At 41.8% G+C, this 26,235-nt stretch overlaps 1 protein-coding gene across 2 annotated transcripts in view; it reads left to right on the plus strand.

The window, feature by feature from the left end:
* The first annotated feature begins 723 nt into the window (after positions 1-723).
* DYM (dymeclin) overlaps positions 724-26,235 on the plus strand; it is a 338,342-nt gene continuing 312,830 nt past the window's right edge. Inside the window, exon 1 of one of the 2 annotated variants that reach the window (XM_032882545.1) lies at positions 724-994. The gene's annotated coding sequence lies outside the window, so the exon portion shown is untranslated. The remainder of the gene's footprint in view (positions 995-26,235) is intronic. The other variant, XM_032882546.1, reaches the window with a different exon arrangement.

Genomic DNA, 26,235 nt, shown 5'->3' on the forward strand with positions numbered 1-26,235 from the left:
TTCTCAGAGTGCATTTGACACACTGATTGTAAAACAGAATAGTGTTATCTCAGTGTTATTTGGAGAAACAACAGTGTACTGCACATAGAAAACAACCCATAATGGGACTTGTTAATTATTGTTACTGATTCGGCAATAGTCCTATATGAGAAGAATTATCATCATCTTGCATTTATTTAAGAAGAGGAAACTGATGGGAAAAACTCAAGGACGTATGTCAGTCTGGTAACAGGCTCATTTCACTTCGAATTTCATTTTTTGGGAACTGCACTGTATCGATACTCTTTCCTATGGGATCTGCCCTTTCCGTAAATGGTGCAGTTAGTTACAGACCTACTACCTCCCTTCATTAAAAATTATTTTTTGGAAGTCAGCTCTGGACACAAGGGTTTGCAAAGAATAAAGACAGAGATAAAAAATAATAAAACCCCCAAGATAAATTATTTTCCTCTTTCCAACTCTTCAGAGCCCTACATGGAACTGCTGACTTTGGGATGGTTATCCGAGTTGGAAAAAACGGGCCTTAACAAAGCTAAGTCACACCACTGGTGTGGTGTTTGCGATCCAGCGATCTGTAAGAGGGATTAGCCGCTTCTCGAATTTGCCACGTGGCTTTGCCGTTGCCCTGGATGCGCTAGGAGGGTGGAGGAACGCCCAACGTCTGAAGGACTACATTTCCCAGAAGTCTGCGCGCCGCGCGCCACGTGATCGTCCGCCGGAGAGCGCCCGGCCGTTCGGTCCCCAGCGGCGTTCTCTGCCGCTTCCCTCTTCTCTCCCCGCCTCCCGGCCTCCGCACGGACGCGGCCGGGGCGGGAGCCGAGCCGGAGTCGAGCCGGAGCTGAAGCCGGAGCCGCAGAGACGTGGAATCATGAAGGCCTGAGCCGGCGTGCGCCACCCTGGCTGCGGCGGAGACGGCGGCTTCTTCCGATCCCCCCTTGCCACCAACTCGTGTGTCGGTGGAGCTGGAAGCGGATCTGCCCTGCGGCTGAGACAGGTGGGCTGTGGCGCCGCCCCCAGCGGAGCGGCCCTAGAAGCCTGGCGGGGCCCCCCGCCCCTTGTCCGAGCGGGTTCGCGGACGCATCCCGTCGTCGGGACAGCTCCGCTGGCACGGGGGAGAGGGTCCTTTCCTGCCAGTGGGGGACTGGGCCACCGTGGAGCGGTTGTGCCTGGGCCCCGAGAGCCGCCCGCATCTTCCCCCCACCCCCTTTCAGGGCACAGTGGCACTTAAAGGGTGAGGGAGTGTGTTAGTCAAGAATGAGAGGGACCTCTGTCCGAGTCTAGTGTTAAGAGTTGGGGGGATACTGAAGAGCAGGTAGATAGAGGCTTCAGGAGATGGGGCGATGTGGATCTGACACATGGGCGTGTAATGGGCAGGGTGAGCAATAGTGTTGCTCTTTCTTTCCTTTTCTTTCTTGAGGTATACATTGTTCTGGAGAAGTAGTTCACATACCATAAAACTCACCCTTTAAAAGTACAATTAAAAGTATAACTCCGTGGTTTTTAGCATATTCTCAGGGTTGTGCAACTGTCCAATTCCACAACATTTTTATCGCGCAAAAAGAAACTCGTATTAACAGTCTCTCTTTATTTCCCCCATTCCCACTTCCTGACACCTTGCAGTTGTGTTTTAACCGAAAGGGTGGGAAGTTAGCCCAGGTGTTTGAGAGCTGGTGGCAGTAGTGGGTGATAAAGCTGATAGCAGAAAGTACTGAACTGGGGTAGAGGAATGTTGGGGTGATTGTGATAGGGCCGGCAATGGGGTACACAGAATGGACGGACTAGGGGTGTAGATGGAGTGGGACCCCTGAAGGGGAGACGGGAGGTTGGAGGGAGAGGCGTGTAGGGAGAAGCTGTTGTGAAAACATAGGGGATGGACTCCGTGGAGGGGAGTGTTATCTTAAAGAGGAACCCAGGCCTTTGGTCTGATGGTGGAGGGCGCCAGAAGGAAACTGGAGGTGGAGGGAAGAGATCTGTAGGAGTAGGGGAATGGTTGCTGCTGAGCATGAAATTTGTGAATATAGATTTCTAGAATGATTATTCTTTTTTGTAATTTTTATCTTAGATTATCTCTTGGCATCTCAGAGTGGCCAAGTATAAATATTGCCATTCTGTAGATGAAGAACAGGCTCTTAGAGGTTAAGCGATTTGGTGAAACTCTTAAGGTTAATAGGGTAAAATGAGTTGGGGATTTAAGAATAATTGATTTTAAAAAATAATCGATTGAACTATAACTTGCAGGTGGCTTGAGTGGCAGAGAGTTGAGGGGGGCAATGTCACAAGAAAGAGATTCAACTGTTAAATATATTGAGTCTGTATTATTATGAGAGAGTCCAAGGACTTTGTTTATGTAGCTTTTAAATACAGAAAAGCTTAAACATTGAAATAATTTAATATTGCTCATGTACCCATTACCCAGCTTCAGTGATTAGTAATTCAGGCTCATTTACTTTCATCTTCCTTATCCATTCCGATCCCCACTCCCAGCTATTTTAAAGCAGGTCATAGGCATACCATTTCATTTGTAAATATTTGAGTGTATATCTGTAGAAGGTTGAGTCACTCTCTTCTTAATATGTCCACATTACCATTCTCACATCTAGAAAAATTAATAGTAAGCTCTTAATATCAATATTTAGAAGGACTTATTTTTTATTTATTTTAAAAAATATTTATTTATTTGACAGAGATCACAAGTTGGCAGAGAGGGAAGCAGGGGTTGGGGGGGGGAGCAGGCTCCCTGCTGAGCAGAGAGCCAGAGGCGGGGCTCGATCCCAGGACCCTGAGATCATGACCTGATTGAAGGCAGAGGCTCAACCCACTAGCCACCCACACGTCCCTAGAAGGACTTATTTTTTAAAATGTAACATCCATTTGGTAGAAGGGAATTTCATAGTGCAAACACTTTGATGTTTGACTCTCTAAAAAACATGGTATAATTGTTTCCTGATTTTTTTCCTGTTATTCTCTTATTTTCTTGGTTGATATGGTTCATCCTTCTACAGAAAGTTCAAAGAATTGTCACTTTGGCTGGCATTTTAACTGATGGAGTTTTCATGAGAGCCGGAGCAGCAGGAGAGCAGGAGAAAAATAGAAGTGAAATACCTGTGCAAATTTTAAAAAGTGAAATACACATGTACTAATAACGTATGTCTCATTGCTCTGAATATTTGGGCAATTTGATTACACTTTTTTAGATACTTTCACATATTGTTAGAAGTTTACTATGTATTAGTTTTCTTTCTTTTTTTTTTTTTTATAAAGATTTTATTTATTTTAGAGAGGGCATGAGGTAGGGGGAGGAAGGACAGAGGGGGAGCAGAAGGGACAAATGGACTTGGCGCTGAGCACAGAGCCCTAAGTGGGGCTTGATTCCAGGACCCTGAAGTTATGACACTTGACTGAGCCACCCAGGCCCCATGCATATATTAGTTTTCTATGCTTAATGTAATAGGTTACCACAAATTTAGTGTCTTAAAACAACACACATTATTTTTATTTATTTATTTTTTAAAAGATTTTATTTATTTATTTGACAGACAGAGATCACAAGTAGGCAGAGAGGCAGGCAGAGAAAGAGAGGGAAACAGGCTATCCGCCGAGCAGAGAGCCCAATGCGGGGCTCGATCCCAGGACCCTGGGATCATGACCTGAGCCGAAGGCAGAGGCTTTAACCCACTGAGCCACCCAGGCGCCCCAACACACATTATTTTTAAGTTCTGTATTTTGAAGTCCAAAATGGGTCTTACTCAGCTAAAATCAGTGTGTCTGCAACGCTGTGTTCTTTTCTGGAGGTTTCTAGGGGAGAATCTGTATTCTTGTTTCTTCCAGCTTCTAGAGGCCACTGGTATTCCTTCGCTCGCCTCCCTCGTGCTCCCTCTTCAAAGCCAGCAATATTGCATCTCTGCGTCCATTCTGTAGTAGGTCTCTGATCATAGCTGGGAAAGGTTAAGGACCCGTGTGATTAGATCAGGCCCACCTGGATAATTTAGGAGAATTTCCCCCATCCTAAGGTTCTTAACTTAATTATAGCTGCAAAATCCCCTCTGCCAGGTAAGCCAACAATCACGGGTTCCAGAGATGAGGATATGGACATCTTCAGGGGCTGTTGTTCTGCCTACCATAGCGTGTTTCGGGACATTTTGCTGAGACTTGATTCCTTGAGTTGGCTTCCTTTAGGCTACAAATTCAGTGTGTTGTCTTTCACTTTAGGTAATGGGAATGGTTAGCGATAGAGAGCACCACTCTGTTTTCCTTTTCAGTGACTTTGACCAACATGAGAAGTACCTGTGTGCTTGCAGTGTAGGTTTTGGTAAAATGAGACCTTTAAAAGTGATTAAGCATTAAAGCAATGTGTAAAGTCTTTCTGTATTTAGTTTTGGTCTCCTTGTATTTATGTTTTTTAAGTACTGTATACTTGTAATCAGAGTGTATGTAATGCTCAGCAGCTTCTTGAAGTCATAGGACAGTCTGGGGCAGTGATCGCTCCTGTGCTCCCATTGAGAAGTCTCTGTCCTGGGGGTGATCGAGGCACCCCCAATTCAACAGAAAGACTTTTTTGTTTTTGGAGAGAGGGAGTTGCCAGGAGGGGCAGTGGGACAGGGAGAGAGAGAGAGAGAGAGAGAGAGAATACCTCAAGAAGGCTCCACACTCAGTGCAGAGTTTGACATGTGTCTCAGTCTCACGACTCTTGAGATATGACCTGAGCCGAAATCAAGAGTTGGATGCTTAACTGACTGAATCACCCAAACGCCCCCAGAAAGACTCTTAAAGTGAGAAAATGTGCAGGAAGAATGAGCTCCAGAAAGACGGAGTTGAGGCTCCTTCTCAACTTTTCTTTCTGTGACTTGGTTGAAAAGGGCTGTGAGCCTGAACAGGTAAGGGGCATGATGGCTGTTGCTGCTCCTTCTTTCCCAGGACCGAGAGAAGACTGAGTCTGGGAGATACAGAGGACTTCAGGAAGTCCTCTAGTCTCGTATCCTACTTCCTGAGGGGTTTGTGCATTCCACCCTAGCTCTCAAGGCCTTGACCGTGTCCGGGTGTGAAGGTCCTGGCTGTGATGGTGGTGTGTTTCAGTGTACCACTTCTCAGTTAAGTGTAAGGTGAACTGTTCGCTGTCTGCTGCTGCCTCTCAACTCGTTTCCCCTTAGAAGGTTCTTCGTGGAGCTAGTGCTCTGAACTTCTACTTAAAAACTGCATGTAAACAGTGTGTAAGTTATTCATCTGTTACTTATTACTATTACTAGTCAAAATAACCTAAGCTAGTAGGGTTGAGAAGAGCTTTATAAATAGGTTTTATTAACAGAAAATTTTTTTTATTCATTCCTTTCAGGAAGTTTGGTTGGTACTTTTTGATCTAATCTAATTTTTATCGTATTCTTTAAATATGCAGACACCAGGCCGGGGTTGTGGGGTTGGGGTGGGGCTGGGTGTGTGGACAAAATGGGTAAAGGTGCTCAAAAGGTATAAACGTGTAATTTTAAGTCATGGGTTGGGGGAGTAATGTGCAGCATGGTGACTGTAGTTAATAATTATTATATATTTGAAAGTTGCTAACAGTAGATCTTTTAAGTTTTCATCATCAGAAAAAATTGTAATTATGTATGGTGATGGATATTAATTAGACATAATTGTGATCATTTTGCAATATACACCTAGGGAACATTATGTTGTACACCAGAAACTAATAGAGTGCTACATGTCACTTATATCTCAACTTACAGACAATGCTGGGTGCCTGGGTGGCTCATTTGGTTAGGCATCCGGCTTTTGGTTTCATCTCAGGTCATGATTTCAGGGTTGTGAGATTGAGCCCCACGATGGGCTCCAGGCTCAGTGTGGAGTCTGCTTAGTATTCTTTCCCTCTTCCTCTGTCCCTCCCCCAGCGGGCACACACCACACATGCTCTAAAATAAATAAGAAAATAAAAATGCAGATACTAAAAGTGGCTGTTAATTCAATAAAGACACTGGAAGAACTAAACAGTGTACATTTTGTATGTCATATGGCTGATAATTTCTTTTTTAGATTGGTTCAGTCACTGAATCTTAACAATTCATTCAGAATATCTCTTGTAACCCTTCGCCTTAGAATACTTTTTTTTTTTAAAAGAGATTTATTCATTTATTTTAGAGAGTGAGAGAATAAGCATGCAGGGGAGCAGAGGGAGGGACAGAGGGGGAGAGGGAATCTTAAGCCAGCTCCCTACTTAGTGCGGAGCCTGACTTAGGGACTCGATTTCATGACCCCGAAATCATTACCTATGCTGAAACCAAGAGTCAGATGCTTAACTGACTAAGCCACCCAGGCACCCCACCTTAGAACACTTTTAAAGCCTCCTGCTTCAGTTAAGATTAGGTTTGGCCGGGGGTAACAGACACTTGATTGAATAATAGCTTAAACATGTTTGTTTCTCATGTAAAAGTCCAGATCGACAATCCAGGGCTGGTGTGGTGGCTCCAGTGTCACAGGGGACTGGGTTTCTTACTCTGTCGTCCTTAGGGTGTGGTCCTTGATTTCTGGGTCTGGATGGTGATGCATGGCATGCCATTAGGTAAATGGTCTGGTACCCTCAAGAACATTCTGCACTGGACTTAAATATTTTGAAATCATCAGTGTAGAGTGGAAGAGTTCTCTGATCTACAAGCCTCAGGGTTGGGTGGGCTTACAGTTCCTGTGGGCAAAGTAGAAGCCCATTAGGAAGTCTTCCTGTTGTAAGGCATCAAGCATCAGCTTGCTCTCTGGCCTTTTTTGCTTCCACTCTGATTCCCTCCCTAGTCCAGTCTTGTGGAACTTCTTTCAGTTCCTTGAATGGGCCCTTGCCTGTTTTTGTCTTCACTTGAGGCCTTTATACCTAGTGTTCTCTTTGCTTGGACAATTTTCTGAACCCCACACCCAAGTAGGCCAATCCTTCTTATCCTTCAGGTCTTAGCTTTTGTGGTCTGACCTCTGGGAAGCTTTCACTGAGTCTTGAGTAGTTGCTGTATTATAATTTCATGTTGATTTAGCTGTATCTCCTACTCAACTGTAAATAAATTCCATTCTTCATATTTGCAGTCTTGGCACTTAGCATCGTGCTGGCTACACAGTGGGCACTCAGGCGATAATGACAGACCCCCTGTGCTTACATAAGCTTGAAGGGATAGAGCTTGGGTAATGCTAGTTTGTGTTTTCAACCCTGCACTGCTCTTTGGTATTTGCACATTGAGTTGTTTATGTGAATCAGTGATCATGATAGTGAATAGTAAAGCACTTTCTCTCTAATTTGTTTAAGAGTTAATTTTCTACTTAAAGTAATGCTTGTGTTTTAGAAAAGATAAATAATATCAGAAGGCATTATTATAAAAAATGAGCCATACCCTGTCTTCCCTGTCCTTTGTAGTCTGGTTCCCAGAGTCAACCACCCTTAACCATGTTTATATGTCATCCGGCTTAGTGGCTCTTTTTTGATTTATCCATTGTGGATGACACCTGTTGACTCCTTGTTATGGTAGATGAGGTGCTCTTCCTCTTCCTCCCCTCCCTTCCACCCCTTCTAGTAGAGAGACATGAGAATTCTTGGCTAATTTACTGCTCAGTGTTTACCTTGCTAGGAGTACATAAATATTGCTCACTGCTGAGCCCAGTAATTTACCTGGGTTCCTTGCGCCCCTCCCCTATTTGCGTATTTTTTCATGAACATAGTACTAATTTTTACCAAATACTGTGAAAGGCCTGTGGGGACTGGGGCCCAGGAAACTGATGCAGGATGTTGCTGTGGCTGCTGCTGTTGCCATGAGTGTGGAGTTGTTTGGTCCCTGTCCCAGAGGCTTCCTGGCTTTCTAGTGTGCATGTGAGGTGGGCACTCGTACCCGGCTGGGCAGTGTCTTGACTTACTTAACACTCTTCTGTTTTTGGAGTTGCTTTTTGGAGTTCCTGTTACTAACGTTTTCCATGTTTGTCTCTTGTTCTTTATTATGGAAGTTTCCATCTTCTCTCTGTCCAGTTTTTTTTTTTTTAATATTTTATTTATTTATTTGACAGAGATCACAAGTAGGCAGAGAGACAGGCAGAGAGAGAGGCAGAAGCAGGCTCCCTGCTGAACAGAGAGCCCGATGTAGGGCTTGATCCCAGGAGCCTGGGATCATGACCTGAGCCAAAGGCAGAGGCTTTAACCCACTGAGCTACCCAGGCGCCCCTCTGTCCAGTTTTTTAAAGGGCTTTTCAGGTATCCTTTCTTGTCCTTCAGCTGTTTCCTTTTCTGTGACATCTTGTTCTTGGTTCATGGAAGCAATGTGGCCTAGTGGTTTCTGCACCCAGCCTGCCTAGGTGTGAACCCTGGTATGCCACTTTCTAACTGTAGTCTGGAGCAGGTCACTTAATCTTTCTTTGCCTCCGTTTATTTGTTTAGCTCAAGAGTTGGCAGAGATTTGTGTAAAGGGCCAGATTGTAAATATTTTGGGCTTCGTAGGCCAAAAGGCAAAGTGAAGGCTATTATACAGGTACTTATGTAATGGGAGAGGAAAATTTTTCACAAGTTCTTTACTGATGAAATTCAAAATACAATATGAATAATGGTTGAGGATAATTTATTTTGTAATAAGTTTTGCTACTGAGAATAATAAAATCTCTTTTTGGAGGAGGGGGAATAACATTTTGTCTAACAGGGTATACTAAATTTATTTTTTTTTTTTATTTTTTTTTTTTTTTTTTTAAGATTTTTATTTATTTGACAGAGAGAGATCACAAGTAGGCAGAGAGGCAGGCAGAGAGAGAGAGGAAGGGAAGCAGGCTCCCCGCCGAGCAGGGTATACTAAATTTAAAGATTTTATTTATTTATTTGACAGACAGAGATCACAAGTAGGCAGAGAGGCAGGCAGAGAGAGAGGGGGAAGCAGGCTCCCTGCTGAGCAGAAAACCCAGTGTGGGCTTCATCCCAGGACCCTGAGATCATGACCTGAGCCGAAGGCAGAGGCTTAACCCACTGAGCCAACCAGGCGCCCCAGGGTATACCAACTTTAAACCTCAGTAGTCAATATTGATCACAAATGATCATATTTAATGTTGGTTTGTAATGAGATTTTTTGTATTTCGCTTTTGACAGTATCTTTTTTCATGGTACCTCCAAATACTGATGTCAGTCCATGAACATTGGGTTTTAGCGGAGCATATTATTGCTTGGAAAGTATCTATAGAATTCTGCTAGATTCCTTTCTTGATAATTACCTTTTAGCAAATCATCGCTTTGATCACTAATCCCTTCCAGTTGAGGGTTAGGTAGAAGCTTCTTGTTGCACAGTTAAATGGATTTTGAAATGTGGAACTTGTATTGAGGTCTGAAAAATGCTGGAACTGCAGTTTGATTTTGGAAAATGCATTTATTACATATTTGTGTGGCATTGGAGATCTTGCATCTCATTTTAATTTTTTATAGCATGCCGAGTGTGTAAGGCAGCCCAGCATTACTTGCGACTCAGTGTCAGTTGTCCTGTGAAATGACTACCTCAGTGCAGGTTTTACATGGAAGTATTACTGGCCTTTTAATTTTAGATGGAATTCATTGAGAAATATGAGCAAATCTGCAGCAAAAATGAATTTTCAAAGCCATTTAGTGTTTAGTAACAGTGACTGAGCGAGGTTCTTCAGAAAAATTTTGTTCTCATCTCTGAGCTTGAAAAATTTCCGTAAAAACTGTACCGTGGCTAAGCCAGGACAGATCAGGATATTCCCCTTCTGTTTCTGACGGAATTTTCTTAGAACTGATAGTGGTAAAGTTCATGAAAGTAATGAAGTTAACTGTTGTAACTGGTTCAGTAACGTGGTAGATTCAGCTATTTTTTGCCACCTACCTGCTCATTGATTATACAGTGAATAACAAGTAGGTTTTAGACACCTTGCATTTCCACAATGTTTGTTAATTTATCCGTTTACGTTTCTTCTGTTTCACATGCATTTTTTTAAAAAAGATTTTATTTATTTATTTGACAGAGAGAAATCGCAAGCAGGCAGAGAGGCAGGCAAGGGCGGGGAAGGAAGCAGGCTCCCTGCCAAGCAGAGAGCCCGATGCAGGACTCGATCCCAGGACCCTGAGATCATGACCTGAGCCGAAGGCAGAGGCTTAACCCACTGAGCCACCCAGGCGCCCCAGCTTCACATGCATTTTTACCACCATCAGTTATTACGCGTCTTAGCAGATTCCACTTCAGGTTGTACTGAATTAGTATTTTTCTCCATTCAGGGAGGAATATTCAGAGCTGTAATTGTGGCATACAGCCTGCTCTCTGAACAGCTATTTTCACTGAATGACAGGTCTGAAAGATGTTTCCTTTTTCTGGACACATTTCTTTGCTGTAATCAAACACTTTAGTTTAACTCATGATTGGTCTGTGACTTTTCTTGTTTGGTTAACACGTGAGCCATTTGGAACTTCCCTTACGTTGGTTGCAGCCTCAGTCTTATCCTTTGTTGATGGGAAGACACTCTCCTGTGACGAAATGTCATGTTTTAGGTTTGCTAGCTCTCCTGGTCGTGCTCCCTGGTAGGCCTGTAAGTCTGTTGTGACGAGTGCTTAGCTGGTCATGTCTTCCTGTATGGTATTCTGGTACAAGTACGATGCTGTTACGTAACAGACACGATGCTTTGACATTTCATCAGATTTTAGAAAAATGATCTATGCTCTGCTAAAAGCGTGACATCAAAGTCTACTTCTTTTCTTGTTTCCACATGACAGATATCACTGGTAATAAGTGTTGCAACATGCAAGACTCTTGAAATGCCGACTTCTGTCTGCATCATTGAGATTTGTGGTGTGGTGAGCAGCAGCATAAAGTCATGAGAACATCACATCTGGTCTCTGTAGTAACTACTCAGCCCTGCTGTTGTATCACAAAAGCAGCTACAGGCAATATGTGAATAATTGAACATAGCTGTGTTCCAGTAAAACTTTAATTATGGACACTGGCTTTTTAATTTCATGTGATTTCCGCATGTCACAGCATACTTTTTTTTTCCCCGTCCAGTTGTTTAAAAATGTAAAAATCATTCTTTGGACGGCAGGCTGGATTTGGCCCCTTGGGTTGTGATTTGCTGACCCATGATCTACACAATGAGAAGATGACAGTACTACCTCAGGTATAGATGAGTTAACATGTGTAAAGGATTGAATAGTGCCTGGGGAATAGTAGGTGCTAAATAAATGTTTGCATTTATTATTGTTACTGCTTTACTTCTCTGAGGCTGTCTTATTTTTTAATTTTTTTCTGAGAAGCCTCTTTGGAGTATCTGAGAATTCCTTTCTTTGGTATATTTTGGTTTCTATGATTAGTGTTGTAGGCTTTCCTCACAAGTCCAATGATTTTTGTTTGTTCACTTAAGATTGAAGCATTCAATTTTCACTTAAGATTGGGCATTGCCGGGGCGGCAGGGCAGCTTTTGAAATGAGGGGGATCCCAAATATTGTGAACTTTTCCCCGGGTGCCCCTTCAGCTTCTCTCGAGAAGACGCCTCCAGTCCCCTGTCTTGGAGGCGGGGAAGCCCACCATGTGCCTGCAGCAAGCACACCTGAACCGCAGTCTCCTGTTTTCATCCTCCTCCTCATCACCCTCCCATCCTGGGCTCTGGAGGCCAGAGTGTCTCCAGTCACATTTCTCCAGAGAGCGCACACGAGGTTTCCGTTGTGAGGGGAGAAGGGGGTTGGCGGGGCCCACTTACTTTATTTAGCTCTGCACCTTGCTCCTGTCCGCATGGTGCTTTTCTCCAGCTCTTTGGCTTTCCTGCGGCTCCATGAGGTGGGCTGGCTTGCCTCTTGTCGGATCCCCTTTAGCAGTCACACTGGGGCTTCCTCAGCTCTGCCAGTTCAGTTCCTACCCGTCACTTTTCCGTCTTCCACACCTCCTCTGATCTTCGAGAGCTTAATCTTTTTATTCTCATGACTCCCATTTTTTTTTTTAATTTTATTTATTTATTTGTCCGAGAGAGAGAGGAGTGAGAGCACAAGCAGACAGAGTGGCAGGCAGAGGCAGAAGGAGAAGCAGGTTCCCTGCCGAGCAAGGAGCCGATGTGGGACTCAATCCCAGGATGCTGAGATCATGACCTGAGCCGAAGGCAGCCGCTTAACCAACTGAGCCACCCAGGCGTCCCTCATGACTCCTATTTTGATGGAGTGGAGTACCCCAGGGTACTTAATATAGCATGTGGAACATAGTAACCTTTTAGAGAATGTTCCATTACTTGGTGGACTAATGGCACCTGTGCATTTAACATGTCCTTTGGCTAGTGACCATTACCCACTATTTCTCTAGTCTCCTGTTTCAACTGTGAGCTTTCACCTTAAAGTCTCGAGTACAAATGAGGGGCATGTGTATTTTTTTTTTTTTTCCTTTCTCAGGAAGCAGGCAATTCTGGAATATAGGTTATGATTAATGGATTCTCAGCCTGAGTTGGGACAAAATACAGTAGGGTATCATTTGCATATTTTGAGGGTGTTAGGACAGAGCTTGGTTATGGAATTTGGTTATGGATTTTTCAGTTCCATTAATGTTTACTTTCCATTTAAGGCACATTGAATCCTGAGTCAGCAAGTCAGTACACATAAAAGAGGAGATTTAATTTTACGTGTCTATCAAATATTTCCTAAATTAAATATAAAATATTGAGCATATCATTTCCTGTCAGGGTATTGCTTTTGTCCATGATGGTAAAATTGACTTGGGGAAATAACATGAAAAGTTAAGTAGCAGTGTGGGAGTCAGACAGCAAACCAGGTGTTACTGGAAAGATTGCTAAAGTGAGTGGTGGAGAGAGAGTACTGAGGATTTCAGAGGAAGGAGAGAGCAGAGCTCCTTTTGTGCTTAGTGAGTATGGTGGAAGGTGCCGTGGATCAGATGTGGTACGAATGGCAGGAGCAGAGATGTGGATGCGCGGGCTCGACGTTTGAGAAGACTGCTTGCTTTTACCTTGCTATGATACTTACTTGCAAACTGAGGTTACAGGCTACTTGTATCCAAATCAGTATGAATGTGTTTTAGAAAATGCTGATGCATGGGCCCTACTTTAGCATTCTGAATTTTTGGTACCCAGGCATTTGCTTTTTTTCCCCCCCCCACGATTGACTTATTTGAGAGAGAGTGTGCACACGTGAGCACGCTAGAGCATGAGAGTGTGGGGTGGGGAGGGGGAGAGGGAGAGAGAATCTCAAGCCGACTCCCTGCTGGGCTCAGAGCCTGACATGGGGCTTGATCCAGTGACACTGAGATCATGATCTGAACTGAAATCAAGAGTCAGAGGCTCAACTGATTGAGCCACCCAGGTGCCCCCAGGCATTTGCATTCTTAAAAATAATTTTTTATTTTTTATTTTATTCTTTTAGAAATTTTATTTATTTATTTGACAGAGAGAGACACACACACACACACAGTGAGAGAGGGAACACAAGCGAGGGGGTGGGAGAGAGAGAAGTAAGCTTCCCGCCGATCAGGGAGCCCAATGTGGGGCTCGATCCCAGGACCCTGGGATCATGCCCTGAGCCGAAGGCAGACGCTTAACTGACTGAGCCACCCAGGCATCCCCAGGCATTTGCATTTTTAACCATATGCTCCTCAGGTGTTCTTATGTATGTTTAAGTTTGGGAAGTACTGGTTTGGAACGTCATTGGAAATAAATTGGAAAGTGAGCTTTCAGACTGGAGGGTCTTGAATGTCAATACTGTCCTCTGTTTTTCAGGCAATGAGGAATCATTGAATGTTTTTGAGCTGGTGAGTGAAGTGATGGAAGTGGTGATTTTGCGAAAAATAAAGATCTATGATATTGGACCTTTATTTGTCTGGCCTACTCTGCCAGGTCCTTTCCTGAGTGCTTTGCATGCTGCCTCATCCTTCTTCAGCCTCCGAAAATCTTAGAGTTTTAAGTATTTTTTTCCTCCACTACACAGTGGTGTTTTTAAGTCATGAAAGAGAGATTCATCCTGACTCTACACAGACTTATTAGGGTCTGTCTCACACTAAGAACCTTTGGTCTTAATCGTAGCATTGGACGGAATTTCCTTTTAAGGATTAGTGCGGGCGTGGAGGGTGCAGAGTGAATCCAGAAGAGGCGGAGACAGAGAAATCAGATACTGTTGCACTAGGTCACATGGAATTACAGGAGCCTGGCCTAGCGTAGGGGCGGGGGAATACAGAGGAAGAGGTAGATTTAAAAGATGATATGTAGAATTGTGGTTGCTGTCGAAGAACTCACAGGATTTTTTTAATTTTAATTTTTTACTGAAGTATAGTTAACATACAATGCATGAGTGTCGGGACCATTTGACCATTATATACGTAATGAAATGCTCGCTGTGCTAAGTGTAGTCATCATCCGTTGCCATACAAAGTTCCTAAAATACTGACTGTATTGCTCTACTTTTCACTGCCCTACAGGACTTGAGGTCATTGGAGTCACTCTAGAAAAGGGCAAGGCCAGGGACCGGATTGGAATGGGGGAATTAACCGTATAGGCACATCAGGGAATTAGATCGCCTGGGTAGAAATCCTGGCTTTGTCACTTCTTGTCTCTGGGATGTTGGGCAATGTATTTAACCCGTCTGTGCCTTTGTTTCCTCATTAATAAAATGAGAAAATTGTGTTCACCTTTAAGAGTTGTTAACGAGAACTAAATAAATCAACAGTTGTAAAGAACTGAGACTGGTTCCTGGCATATAGAACACAGAAGTAAATTGGCTAAGAAGAAGCCCCATTGCGCTTATTGTTTCCTCTGCCTCAGATGTGCCTGTGTCTTTCCAGAGCTTCTTGTGTATAGTGAACTCTGGGGTAATGCTTACCCTGTGTTACAAGCATTTATTGGCCTGTTTGGCTTTGAGTTTGTTAATGGCAGGGACCTGCTTATATGCATATTTGCATTTTCAGTACCCACCATAACACCCAGCATTTCCAGTAAGTGTGTGATAGGTGTCTGGGGTACAAGTGTCGGCTTGCGTGAGATCACTCGAGGCAAGAGTGCTGATAACATTGATAGAAATTTTGACTTCTGAAAGGTTGCTGCTTTGGGGGGGCACATGTTAAATTCTATTTTTAAATTTATGATAACAGTAGGCCATCAGATTAAAATATCTTGTAAGTAAAGATCTGTGCTTGGGTTTTGACTGAGAAGTCAAGACGAAGTGTTAGTCCTGGCACTGCTCTCACTTAGAGGTGGAAGCACCAGCCAGAAGCACGTTCAGATCCTTCCTGAGGAAGAGCAGGTACAGAGAACGATGCATTTATTTAACTTTTTTCTTTTTTTTTACTTTAAATTATAATGTTTATAGTTAAAAAAAAAAAGGAATCCGGCAATACTAAAGAACATAGAGTGAAAAGTCCCTTCCTTCCAGATTTCCAGTCCCATTTTTCAGAGGTAACTAGTCTTGGACCATTGGTTATTTCCCCTTTCAGAAGTGGCTTGGGCGCATGTAGGAATGAACATGTTTATTTAAATGAATGGGGTCTTACTGTATGAGGTCTTTCTTGTTTGTTTTTACTGGAGGTATTTAGGATATCTTTACACACCAACACATAAGTTCTGCCTCAGTTCTTTTCCATGGCTACTCAGTGGTCCCTTCTGTGCTTAACCTGTAGTGTATTCATGACTGTCATCTAGGTTATTTTATGTCTTTGCTGTTCCAAACAATGAGATGATTAACATCTGTATACCTAGAACTTGTTAACTGGTATGAGTTTACCTCTGAGGTAAATTTCTAAAAATGAAATCCTTGGCACAAAGAGTATATGCAATTAAAATTTTGATATTGTCAAATATCTACACACTCATGGGTGCCTGTTTCTTTATTGCCCTCACGCTATCACGGTTGTTTTCTTTTAACCTTTGCTAATATGATGAGTAAAAATGATACCTTATTTTTAAAAATATTTTATTTATTTATTTGACAGACAGAGATCACTAGTAGGCAGAGAGGCAGGCAGAGAGAGGGGAAGCAGGCTCCCTGCTGAGCAGAGAGCCCGATGCAGGGCTCGATCTCAGGACCCTGAGATCATGACCCGAGCCAAAGGCAGAGGCTCAACCCACTGAGCCACCCAGATGCCCCAATACCTTATTTTAATTAGCATATTTTATTCCTAATTTATACTGAAGTTGTTTTCATTTGACCTTGGCCATTTCAACAAGTTGCTTTTTGTTTTTGTTCTTTTGTTTTTTTAGCAGTGTGCTGGAAGTTACTTAGGGACAGGGAAGAAGCATTAATGACGCTTGATTTATGTCTCAGAGGAGTAATCTACGTCATGAGACAGGCCATATATACTACAGAAAGTTTCAAGGTAGTTCTTACATAGTGGGAACTTGAGGGGGATGGTGGGAAGTTGAGAGGAGAAAGTGGTTTTGGTAAGGAGGATTGTATGAGTTTTTTTTATGTGTCAAGATCAAGTTGGTCCTTTGAAAAGTTTATTACTGAAAGTGTCAGCGATGGCACACTTCTCATTTCTAGTCTAGACTTACGTAAGGAGCCTTCTTATCCCCCAAATTACTGATTTTTATATAGATATTTAAATTTATATATATGTATATAAAATTATATATTTGTGTCTTCTCCTTGAGTTAAAAACAATCTTAAGTATTTTAGGGATTTAGACAGAACTGGCATTCTGGTGGGAGGTTGGGACTGGGAGAGATTTGAAAGTCCTATCCTGAAAGCCTCTAGTGAACCCAGGAGACAGGCTCATTTACAAATTGAGAGAAAGAAGAGCTGAAGGCCAAGGGAGTCCGATGCATGGCCCAAGGGAAAAGCAACAGGGCTCTTAGGGGGTGAGGTGATTGGATGGTGGGTTTTTTCAAGTTCCATTTTATTCTGGGTTTCATTGATAAGGGTCTTGGGAGTTCCAAGTAAATTGTGTTCAGGTGGAGTGTGTGGGCGAGCTAGTGTGTGTGTGTGTGTGTGTGTGTGTGTGTGTGTGTATTTGTGTTTGGAATCTTTGGCATGAATTGTTGAGGATAGTACCTTCTTGTTGCTGCCTGGGGGAGTGAGGGCTGGGGCAAGGGTGATGGGGCAGGCTGTCCTTGTCATAGCTGTCAGTTGCCCCTGGGCTCTTTTTTTCTAGCCTTCTGCTTCTGGGCTGGAGTTGCGCTTTATACTCTTGCTGCCCTTGATGGAAGGCTCTTGTGCTTGCCTTGGAATGCCATTTCTCTTCTCTGTTTGTCTCCGGCTGTTTTCCAGTTTATAGGGATTCCTCACAACCACTGGTCTCCTGTGAATTTCTGAGCATGGCTGTGGAATTACTGACAATAAAGCAAAATTTTTGCATGATTTCTAGGGTTTGGCAAAGAAAAGCAGCAGGGGACACATTGCACCTTGTGCTCAGTTGGCTGTCATGGTTTTGCTCCTTAATACTCGGTTTAGTCTTTCCTGATAAGCTTATAGGCTTTATTCATATTGTTGTTTTTAGAAAGGTTTCATAGTGGTCCTGGACTGAACTTATTTTAAAACTTTGTGCTCTATTCTAGCTGCTTTGAAAATCAAATTTAATTCCTATAAATTAATAGAAAATAGACAAAGGGTAAGAACAGGCAATGGCCTCTTTCACAGTGAACAAAACACAGGCTAAAACTGTGCTGAAAACTATTATGTCTCATCAGTTGGCGGGGACCGGAAAGTTTGATTGAAGGCTGGTGGTGGCTGTGGTGTGAAGAAACACGCCTGCTGCAAGGAGTGCAGGCTGGCCGCTTCGAAAAAGGGCAGCTAGGTGGTGTGGGGGAGGAAACATAACCCCCTCCGCCCTTCTGAGTTCTTAGCTGAGACCTTTGTAATAGAAGGCTGATTAACAGGAGAAAACACAAGTTTATTAACGTGTGTTTCATGTACACATGGGTGATACCCAGGGAGTGGCATAGAATTCAGACTTAAGTACCATTGTAACGGGGACGGGGAGGGGAGATGTAGGCCTCTTAGGGGTGAGTAAATGGTTTTTAGGAAAGAGGAATAAGCCCTTAGAGGAACAGATTGGGGTGGGTGGCGCCTGGGTGGCTCAGTTGGTTACGCGACTCAGGTAGGTCATGATCCTGGAGTCCTGGGATCGAGTCCTGTATTGGGCTCCCAGCTCCATGGGGAGTCTGCTTCTCCTTCTGACCTTCTCCCCTCTCATGCTCTTTCTCATGTTCTCTCTCAAATAAATAAATCTTAAAAAAAAAAAACAAAAACAGATGCGAAGTGCGATAGTTTGTAACTATGTGTCTGGGTGTGGTGTCCATGTCTAGTCTTTCTTCCTGTGATGAGTCACCTGGTTGGTAAAACTCTCAAGGAGGGGATTTACGAAAATGAAGTTCCTTTTGGAGGAGCTGTCTTTAGGCAGCTAAAGAGAGTTCAGGGAAAATCTCACCCTGCATTTGGTGTTTTTCAAATGCCTATAGCTCAGAATAATCAAAATGCCAAAGTGGTGCATTTTGAGGTGGCATAATCTACCCACGTAATCTTTGACTAGCAGTTCTCTTTCTCTGAATTTATCCTGCGTGTAATGTCATACACCTGTGAAATATCTCACATGCCAGATACCTTTTGGAGAATGATTCATGATTGCAAAAGACCATAAACTACTTAAATGCACATTACTATAGGATTTATTAAATTAAAAACAGGAATGTTATAGAGTCGTAAAAATAAGAAAGTACTTTATATACAGATATGTAGTGATTTCTAATATTTAGTAATTAGAAAAAGGAAAGAGGTATGAACAGTGTATTGTGATCTGTGTAAACAGGGGAAAATATGTGTTTGTATATACCGCAGGATATCTGAGGGATGATACCCAAGAAACTGGTAACATTTTTTCTAAGTTGAGAAACTAGGTTGGTTAGGAGATGAGATGGGAAACTCGTTATTATATACCCTGTGAACTCTGTGTTTTTCACCATGTGCATTACTTATTCAAAAGTTAAATGCAAATAAAAAATAAAGTCTGACTTTATTTTATTAAATTTATTTTACTAAATTTTCATTAGTAGACCATGATAATAATATTTCTCATTTTTGCCTTGCTTATCTAGGAGACGTGGGATGGAATTTTGTTCATTCATGTATCTAATTAAATTCACAAAGTAAATTGTTTTTAACTGATTGCCTTTAAGGAACTACATACACTATATAGAAGACTATAAACAAATTGTGGAGGTCTTTTTTGTTGTTTTTGTAAAACATATTTCATTGAGGCGTTTTCGGGAGTGTCAGGGATTATTCGACAAAAGAACTGGAAAGTTTGGAGCAAAAGGAAATAGCGATGCCTTTATGTAGGTGGCTGAGCATAAAAATCTGTGTATTCTCCGAGTTCTGAAGTTAATGGGGAATCCCTAAAGGACCCAGACACAGGATTTCTCTTGCTTTTATTGAAAAAGTTTGGTTTTGAATAAGACTTGAAGAAACTTATTTGGGGAAAGTAAAAGAGCATCCCAAGACACTAAATAAAGTAAAAGTGAGATCCTAATATCTCATCATGTGATATTACCATGTGATATTATAGGTGGTGAAGTAACTTCATATGTAACAATAAACTTAGTAGTTGTGACAGAAAGTACTGTTAGTATGATTTGTTGGCCCCTTTCTTGCACCTATAGAACATACTTTAGGGTTGGACTTTTTTAGCTGATTTAAAAAACTTTTTACTTTGCAATGATTATAGACACATAAATTGCAAAAATAATACAGAGAAATCCCATGTACCTTTCACCAGTTCTCCCCCAGTGTTAATACATGGGTTGTACAGTATCTACATCAGGAAGTGAATATTGATACAACACAATAGACTGCAGAACATACTTGAATTTTCCCAGTTTTTACATGTATTCTTTTCCCCTTGTGTGAGTATAGCTCTGTGAAATTTTATCAATGTGTACAATTCAAGCAACCACCACCCCCACAGTCAAGACACAGAATTTTCCCATTCCCACAAATGAACGTCTTCAGGCTCCCCTTTATGATCACCTTTTGCCCCCTGGCCCTCCGTGCCCTGCCTGGAAGCACCCATCTGTGTTTCAATATGCGTTTTGTCATCTTGAGTGTTATATATATGGAGTCATAGTGTGTAGCCTTTTTTGTTTGCCAAAACTTTTTTTTTTAGGGATTTTTATTTATTTGACAGAGAGACACAGCGAGAGAGGAAACACAGGCAGGGGGAGTGGGAGAGAAAGAAGCAGACTCCCTGCTGAGCGGGGAGCCTGATGTGGGGCTCCATCCCAGGACCCTGGGATCATGACCTGAGCCAAAGGCAGACATTTAACTGACTGAGCCACCCAGGTGCCCCTACCAAAACTCATTTTTAATAAGTTTCAAACATACAGAAAAGTAGAGAGAATGGTATAATAAACACCTACTTCTTCCATCCATTTTTAAACTATTTGCAATTGTCTAATAGTTTGCTTTGGTTTGCTTTTTCTCTGTTTGCCAGGTTTGCTCTGTCTCTATTTTGTTCTGAACCATTTTTTTTTTAAAGATTTTATTTATTTATTTGACAGAGATCACAAGTAGACAGGCAGGCAGAGAGAGAGAGAGAGAGAGGAGGAAGCAGGCTCCCTGCGGAGCAGAGAGCCAGATGCGGGACTCGATCCCAGAACCCTGAGATCATGACCTGAGCCGAAGGCAGAGGCTTAACCCACTGAGCCACCCAGGCGCCCATTCTGAACCATTTAAAAGGAAGTTGCAGATATGATGATACTTCACCTCTAAATATTTAAGCACATTTCTCCCAAGGATTAGGTCATTTTCCTACTCAATTATGTTATCGTTATCTCACTTATGTCCATGTAATAGCTTCTGTTCAGTCCATATCAGGTTCGGTTTCAAGATTGTCTTTTATAATTTTTTTTTCCTTCTTCCAAACCTGGGTTCATTGAAGATCAGTACACATTTGGTTGTTACAATATCCCTTCAGTCTCCTTCGGTTTAGAAAAGCCCCCCACCCCATGCACACAATTTTAGTTACCATAGTACTGACTTTTTGGCGAACCCAGGGTGATGGTTCTTTACAATGTCCTGTATTCTGGGTTCACCAGACTATTTCCTCGTGCGGTCATCTAAATTGTTCATTCTCTAGCTTCTTGGTTTTGAACACTCAAAGCATTTTATGGTATCTCTTCTTTTAAAGTAGGTAAGATGGGCGCCTGGGTGGCTCAGTGGGTTAAGCCTCTGCCTTCAGCTCAGGTCATGGTCTCAGAGTCCTGGGATCGAGCCCCGCATCCAACTCTCTGCTCAGCAGGGAGCCTGCTTCCTCCCTCCCTCTGCCTGCCTCTCTGCCTACTTGTGATCTCTCTTTCTTTGTGTCAAATAAAGAAATGAAATCTTTTAAAAAATAACCTATATGGCTTGTTTTTAAAGATTTTATTTATTTATCTGACACACGGACATCACAAGTAGGCAGAGAGGCAGGCAGAGGGAGCGAGGAAGGACCTTGGGATCATGACTTGAGCCGAAGGCAGAGGCTTTAACCCACTGAGCCACCCAGATGCCCCTATATGGGTTGTTTAAAAAAAAAAAAAGATAAAGTAGGTAGGATGTGTTTTATGGCCCAGCATGTGGTCTGTTTTGGTGACTATTCAAGGTGAGCAGGAGGAGAATGTGTATTCCGCTGTCATTGGACAAAGTTGTCCGTACATGTCAGATCCAGTTTTGATTGATAATGGTGTTGAGATAAGCTAGGTCCTTACTGACCATTTCTGAGAGGGGTACTCAGGTCTTCCTCTGCAGTATAGGGCATTCCTCTCTCTCTTGTAGTTCTGTTGCTTTTTGCCTCATGCGTTTTGATGCTGCGATGTTAGGCGGTGCACATTAAGGAGCAGGTCTTCTTGGAACCGTTGACTCCTTATCAGCATGCAATGCCATTTTTTTACCCCTGGTAAGTTTCCTTCCTCTGCGGTTGGTTGTGTCTAATATTAATATAACTTCTCCTGCTTTCTTTTGATTAGTGTTAGCATGGCATATCTCTCTCCATCTCTTTTAATCTGTGCGTGTCTTTTATATTTAAAGTGGGTTTCTCGTGGACAGCATATAGTTGAGTCTTTTTTCTTTTTTTTGATCCACTTTGACAATCTCTTTTAATTGGTGAATTTAGACCCTGGATGTTGAAATGATACACAATAAAGTTGTATTAATGTCTACCAACATTTGTTACTGTTTTCTGTTCATTGCCCTTATTTTTGTTCCTATTTTTGTCTTCTACTCTTTCGGCCTTTTGTGGTTCTAATGCAGCACATAAATGAATTCTTTTTCTCTCCTTTCTTAGCATGTCACTTACACTTTTTAAAACTTTTTGGAAGTTGACCTTGTGTTTCCAATATGCACTTATAACCAATATAAGCCCACTTTTTTTTTTTTAAGAGATTTTATTTATTTATTTGAGAGAGAGCTAGAGAGAGAGAGAAAGAGTATATGAGCAGGGAGGAGGTGTGGACACTTAACCCATTGAGCCATTCAGATGCCCCCAAGTCCACTTTCAAATAACACTCTATCACTTCACGGGTAGTAGAAGTCACCTTATAACTACAAAGCACATATTCCTGATTCCTCCCTTTTGTCCCTTTTATCATCCCTGTTGTTTATTCACATATATAAACTATAATCATCAAACACAGGGTTGCTGTTATTTTGAGTATGTGACCTTTTGGCATGGGCTTTTCTCACTCACAATGCCCTCGAGTTCTACTCAAGTTATTGGGCATATCAGATAGTTCCTTGTTTTTATTTCATCATATGGATGTACTTCTGTTTGCTTATTCATTCATGTGTTGAAAGAACATTTGGGTATAGTTTTTCGTGTGAACCTAAGTTTTCATTTCTCTGGGATCATATTCCAGGAATACAGCTGCTGGTATCAATAGTATGTATAGGTTTAATTTTTTTAAAAAAATTTTAAAAGATTTTATTTAGTTATTAGAGATGGTGAGTGAGAGAGAGGGCACAAACAGGGGAGAGAGGGCACAAACAGGGGAGAGAGGGAGAAGCAGGCTGCTTGCGGGCTTGATTCCAGGACCCTGGGATCATGACCTGAGCGGAAGGCACACAACCAGCTGAGCCACCCAGGCACCCCTGTGTTTATAAGAAACTGTTGAACCATTTTCCAGAGAGGCTCTTCCATTTTCCGTTCCCACTAGCAACATATGAGCTACTTTCATTACATCCTTGACAGCATTTGGTACTGTCAGGTTTTTTTTTTTTTTTTAATAGATGTGTAGCAGTACGTCATCATGGTCTTAATTTGTGGTTCCCTGAATGGCTAATAATGATGGACTACCTTTTCATGTGTCTCTCATTTGCATGCTTTCTTTGGTGATGTGTTAAAATCTTTTGCATATTTTCTAATTGGATTGTTTTCTTATTGTTGACTTTAGAGTTCCTTATATGTTCTGGATACAAGTCCTTTGTTGGGTGTGTGACTTATGAATAGTTTCTCTAAGCCTGTGGCTTTTCTTTTCATCCTCTTAGTCGGGTCTTTCACCAACCAAAAGTTTTCAGTTTTGGTAAAGCTTACTTACCAACTTTTTCTTTTATGGGTACTGCTCTTGTGTAATGCCTAAGCACTTCCTGACCCCAGGTCACAAAGATTTTCTCCTGTGTTGTCTTCTGAACAGGGTTTTAGGGGCACCTGGGTGGCTCAGTCAGTTAAGCATATGCCTTTGGCTCAGGTCATGGTCTCAGGGTCTTGGGATCGAGCCCCACATTGGGCTCCCTGCTCGGCAGAGATCCTACTTCTCCCTCTCCCATCCCCTTGCTTGTGTTCCCTCTCTCTCAAATAAATAAATAGCATCTTAAAAAAATAAAAAGAAAGGGTTTTAGAGTCTTATGTTATATGCTTAGATTTATGATTTTTTTGAGTTGGCTTTTAAGATACAGGGTTTGTTTGTTTGTTTTGTTTTTTTGACCTGTGGATGTCCAGTTGTTCCAGCACCATTTGTTCCAACAACAGCCCTTCCTCCATTGAATGGCTTTTGCATTGTTGACAAAAATCAGCTGATTATACTGTAGTGGGTCTGTTTCTGGATTTTCTCTTTTGTTTTACTGATTTCTGTGTTTATCACTACCATAGGTTTTAATTTAATTCCTCTTTTCTGGCCAAGCTATGACTGTTGCTTATCAGTAAACACATAAATGGTGGAAATTTGAAATTTTGATTTTGGACGGTAACTCGAATACTAACGTTGAACTATATCAGACAAATAGATTTTTTAAGTTTGCTGGTTTGCCTCAGTAAAGAATAATTTACATTTTTGTCACTGTGAATTTAGTTATGATGGTAACTTTGTGTTTTCCATATATGTTAAAAATTTTAATTTGAGTAGGTGAAGGAGCTTAAAAACATTTAATTTTTAAAATTGAAGTAATATATAGATTTAGTTTAAAAAAATCAGATAATGTGATTGACATAAAATGAAAAGACTGCATGACCACCTGTCCCTCTCCAGAATCTTTTTCCCCAGAATGGGCCACACTTAGGTCTCTTAGCTGTTGTTTCTCATTATTTGCCTCCTTATTTATAGTTATAATTATGTTATAATATAAGTATAGTATAAGCATATAATAATAATCTTTTACTGTTATTTGCTGATTTAGGAATTTTAGATGTTTCTGTTGAGTTCCTGCCTATTATGGAAGATGAAGATTTCACACTTTTTTTTTTTTTTAGTTATTATTATTTTTTTAAATATTTTTATTTATTTGTTTGTTTGACAGAGAGATCACAAGTAGGCAGAGAGGCAAGTGGGGGGGGGAGCAGACTCCCTGCTGAGCAGGGAGCCTGATGCGGGGCTCCATCCTAGGACCCTGAGATCATGACCTGAGCTGAAGGCAGAGGCTTAACCCACAGAGCCACCCAGGTGCCCCAGGATTTCACACTCTTAAATCCACTCCCACTTCATTTTTTTTTTAGCATCTTCCCAATACAGTTACCTCACAATTTTTGGTTAAGTCTTTATTTACTGTTTCTATTATGATGATTACATAAATATTGATAGCTGTTGAATTGAGTCATATACTATGGTAACATGACCTTTTTCGAACGATTTTTGTTTTTTCCAAAGTATATAGTTACAAAAAAATCATTTATTTTCTAGGTAGCTATCATTTAGAGAATGATATCAGTTCAGAGAATCCTGCCAGATTCTCCTATGATATTGTAATCCTCCACAGAATAAGGTCAGACACATCAGGTGACCTCTTGCTCTCTGATTTGCTTACCATGGAGGTCATGGGGTTGTCTGGACTCCTGTCCCAGCCTGTAGTACATGTCTTCCCTGTCTTGTGTTGTATCTTTTGCATCTTGAACTTGTTGTCTTCATTTTTCTTGTTTTATTCCTTTGCATTGAAAGGATACATCTTCCAGTAGCTTCAGAAAATGGGTCCATGGGAGGTTTTTAAATTTTATTTTATTTATTTATTTTTTTATAAACATATAATGTATTTTTATCCCCAGAGGTACAGGTCTGTGAATCGCCAGGTTTACACACTTCACAGCACTCACCATAGCACATACCCTCTCCAGTGTCCATAACCCCACCCCCCTCTCCCGACCCCCCTCCTCCCAGCAACCCTCAGTTTGTTTTGTGAGATTAAGAGTCACTTATGGTTTGTCTCCCTCCCGATTCCATCTTGTTTCATTTATTCTTCTCCTACCCCCCTAACCCCCCACATTGCATCTCCACTTCCTTATATCAGGGAGATCATATGATAGTTGTCTTTCTCGGGTTGACTTATTTCGCTAAGCATGATACCCTCTAGTTCCATCCACGTCATCACAAATGGCAAGATTTCATTTCTTTTGATGGCTGCATAGTATTCCATTGTATATATATACCACATCTTCTTTATCCATTCATCTGTTGATGGACATCTAGGTTCTTTCCACAGTTTGGCTATTGTAGACATTGCTGCTATAAACATTCGGGTACACATGCCCCTTCGGATCACTACGTTTGTATCTTTAGGGTAAATACCCAGTAGTGCAATTGCTGGGTCATAGGGTAGTTCTATTTTCAACTTTTTGAGGAACCTCCATGCTATTTTCCAGAGTGGTTGCACTGCTTGCATTCCCACCAACAGTGTAGGAGGGTTCCCCTTTCTCCGCATCCTCGCCAACATCTGTCATTTCCTGACTTGTTAATTTTAGCCATTCTGACTGGTGTGAGGTGGTATCTCATTGTGGTTTTGATTTGTATTTCCCTAATGCTGAGTGATGTGGAGCACTTTTTCATGTGTCTGTTGGCCATCTGGATGTCTTCTTTGCAGAAATGTCTGTTCATGTCCTC

This window comes from Lontra canadensis, unplaced genomic scaffold (genome assembly GCF_010015895.1).
Source record: "Lontra canadensis isolate GAN:19392208 unplaced genomic scaffold, GSC_riverotter_1.0 scaffold82, whole genome shotgun sequence".
Classification (NCBI taxonomy): domain Eukaryota; kingdom Metazoa; phylum Chordata; class Mammalia; order Carnivora; family Mustelidae; genus Lontra; species Lontra canadensis.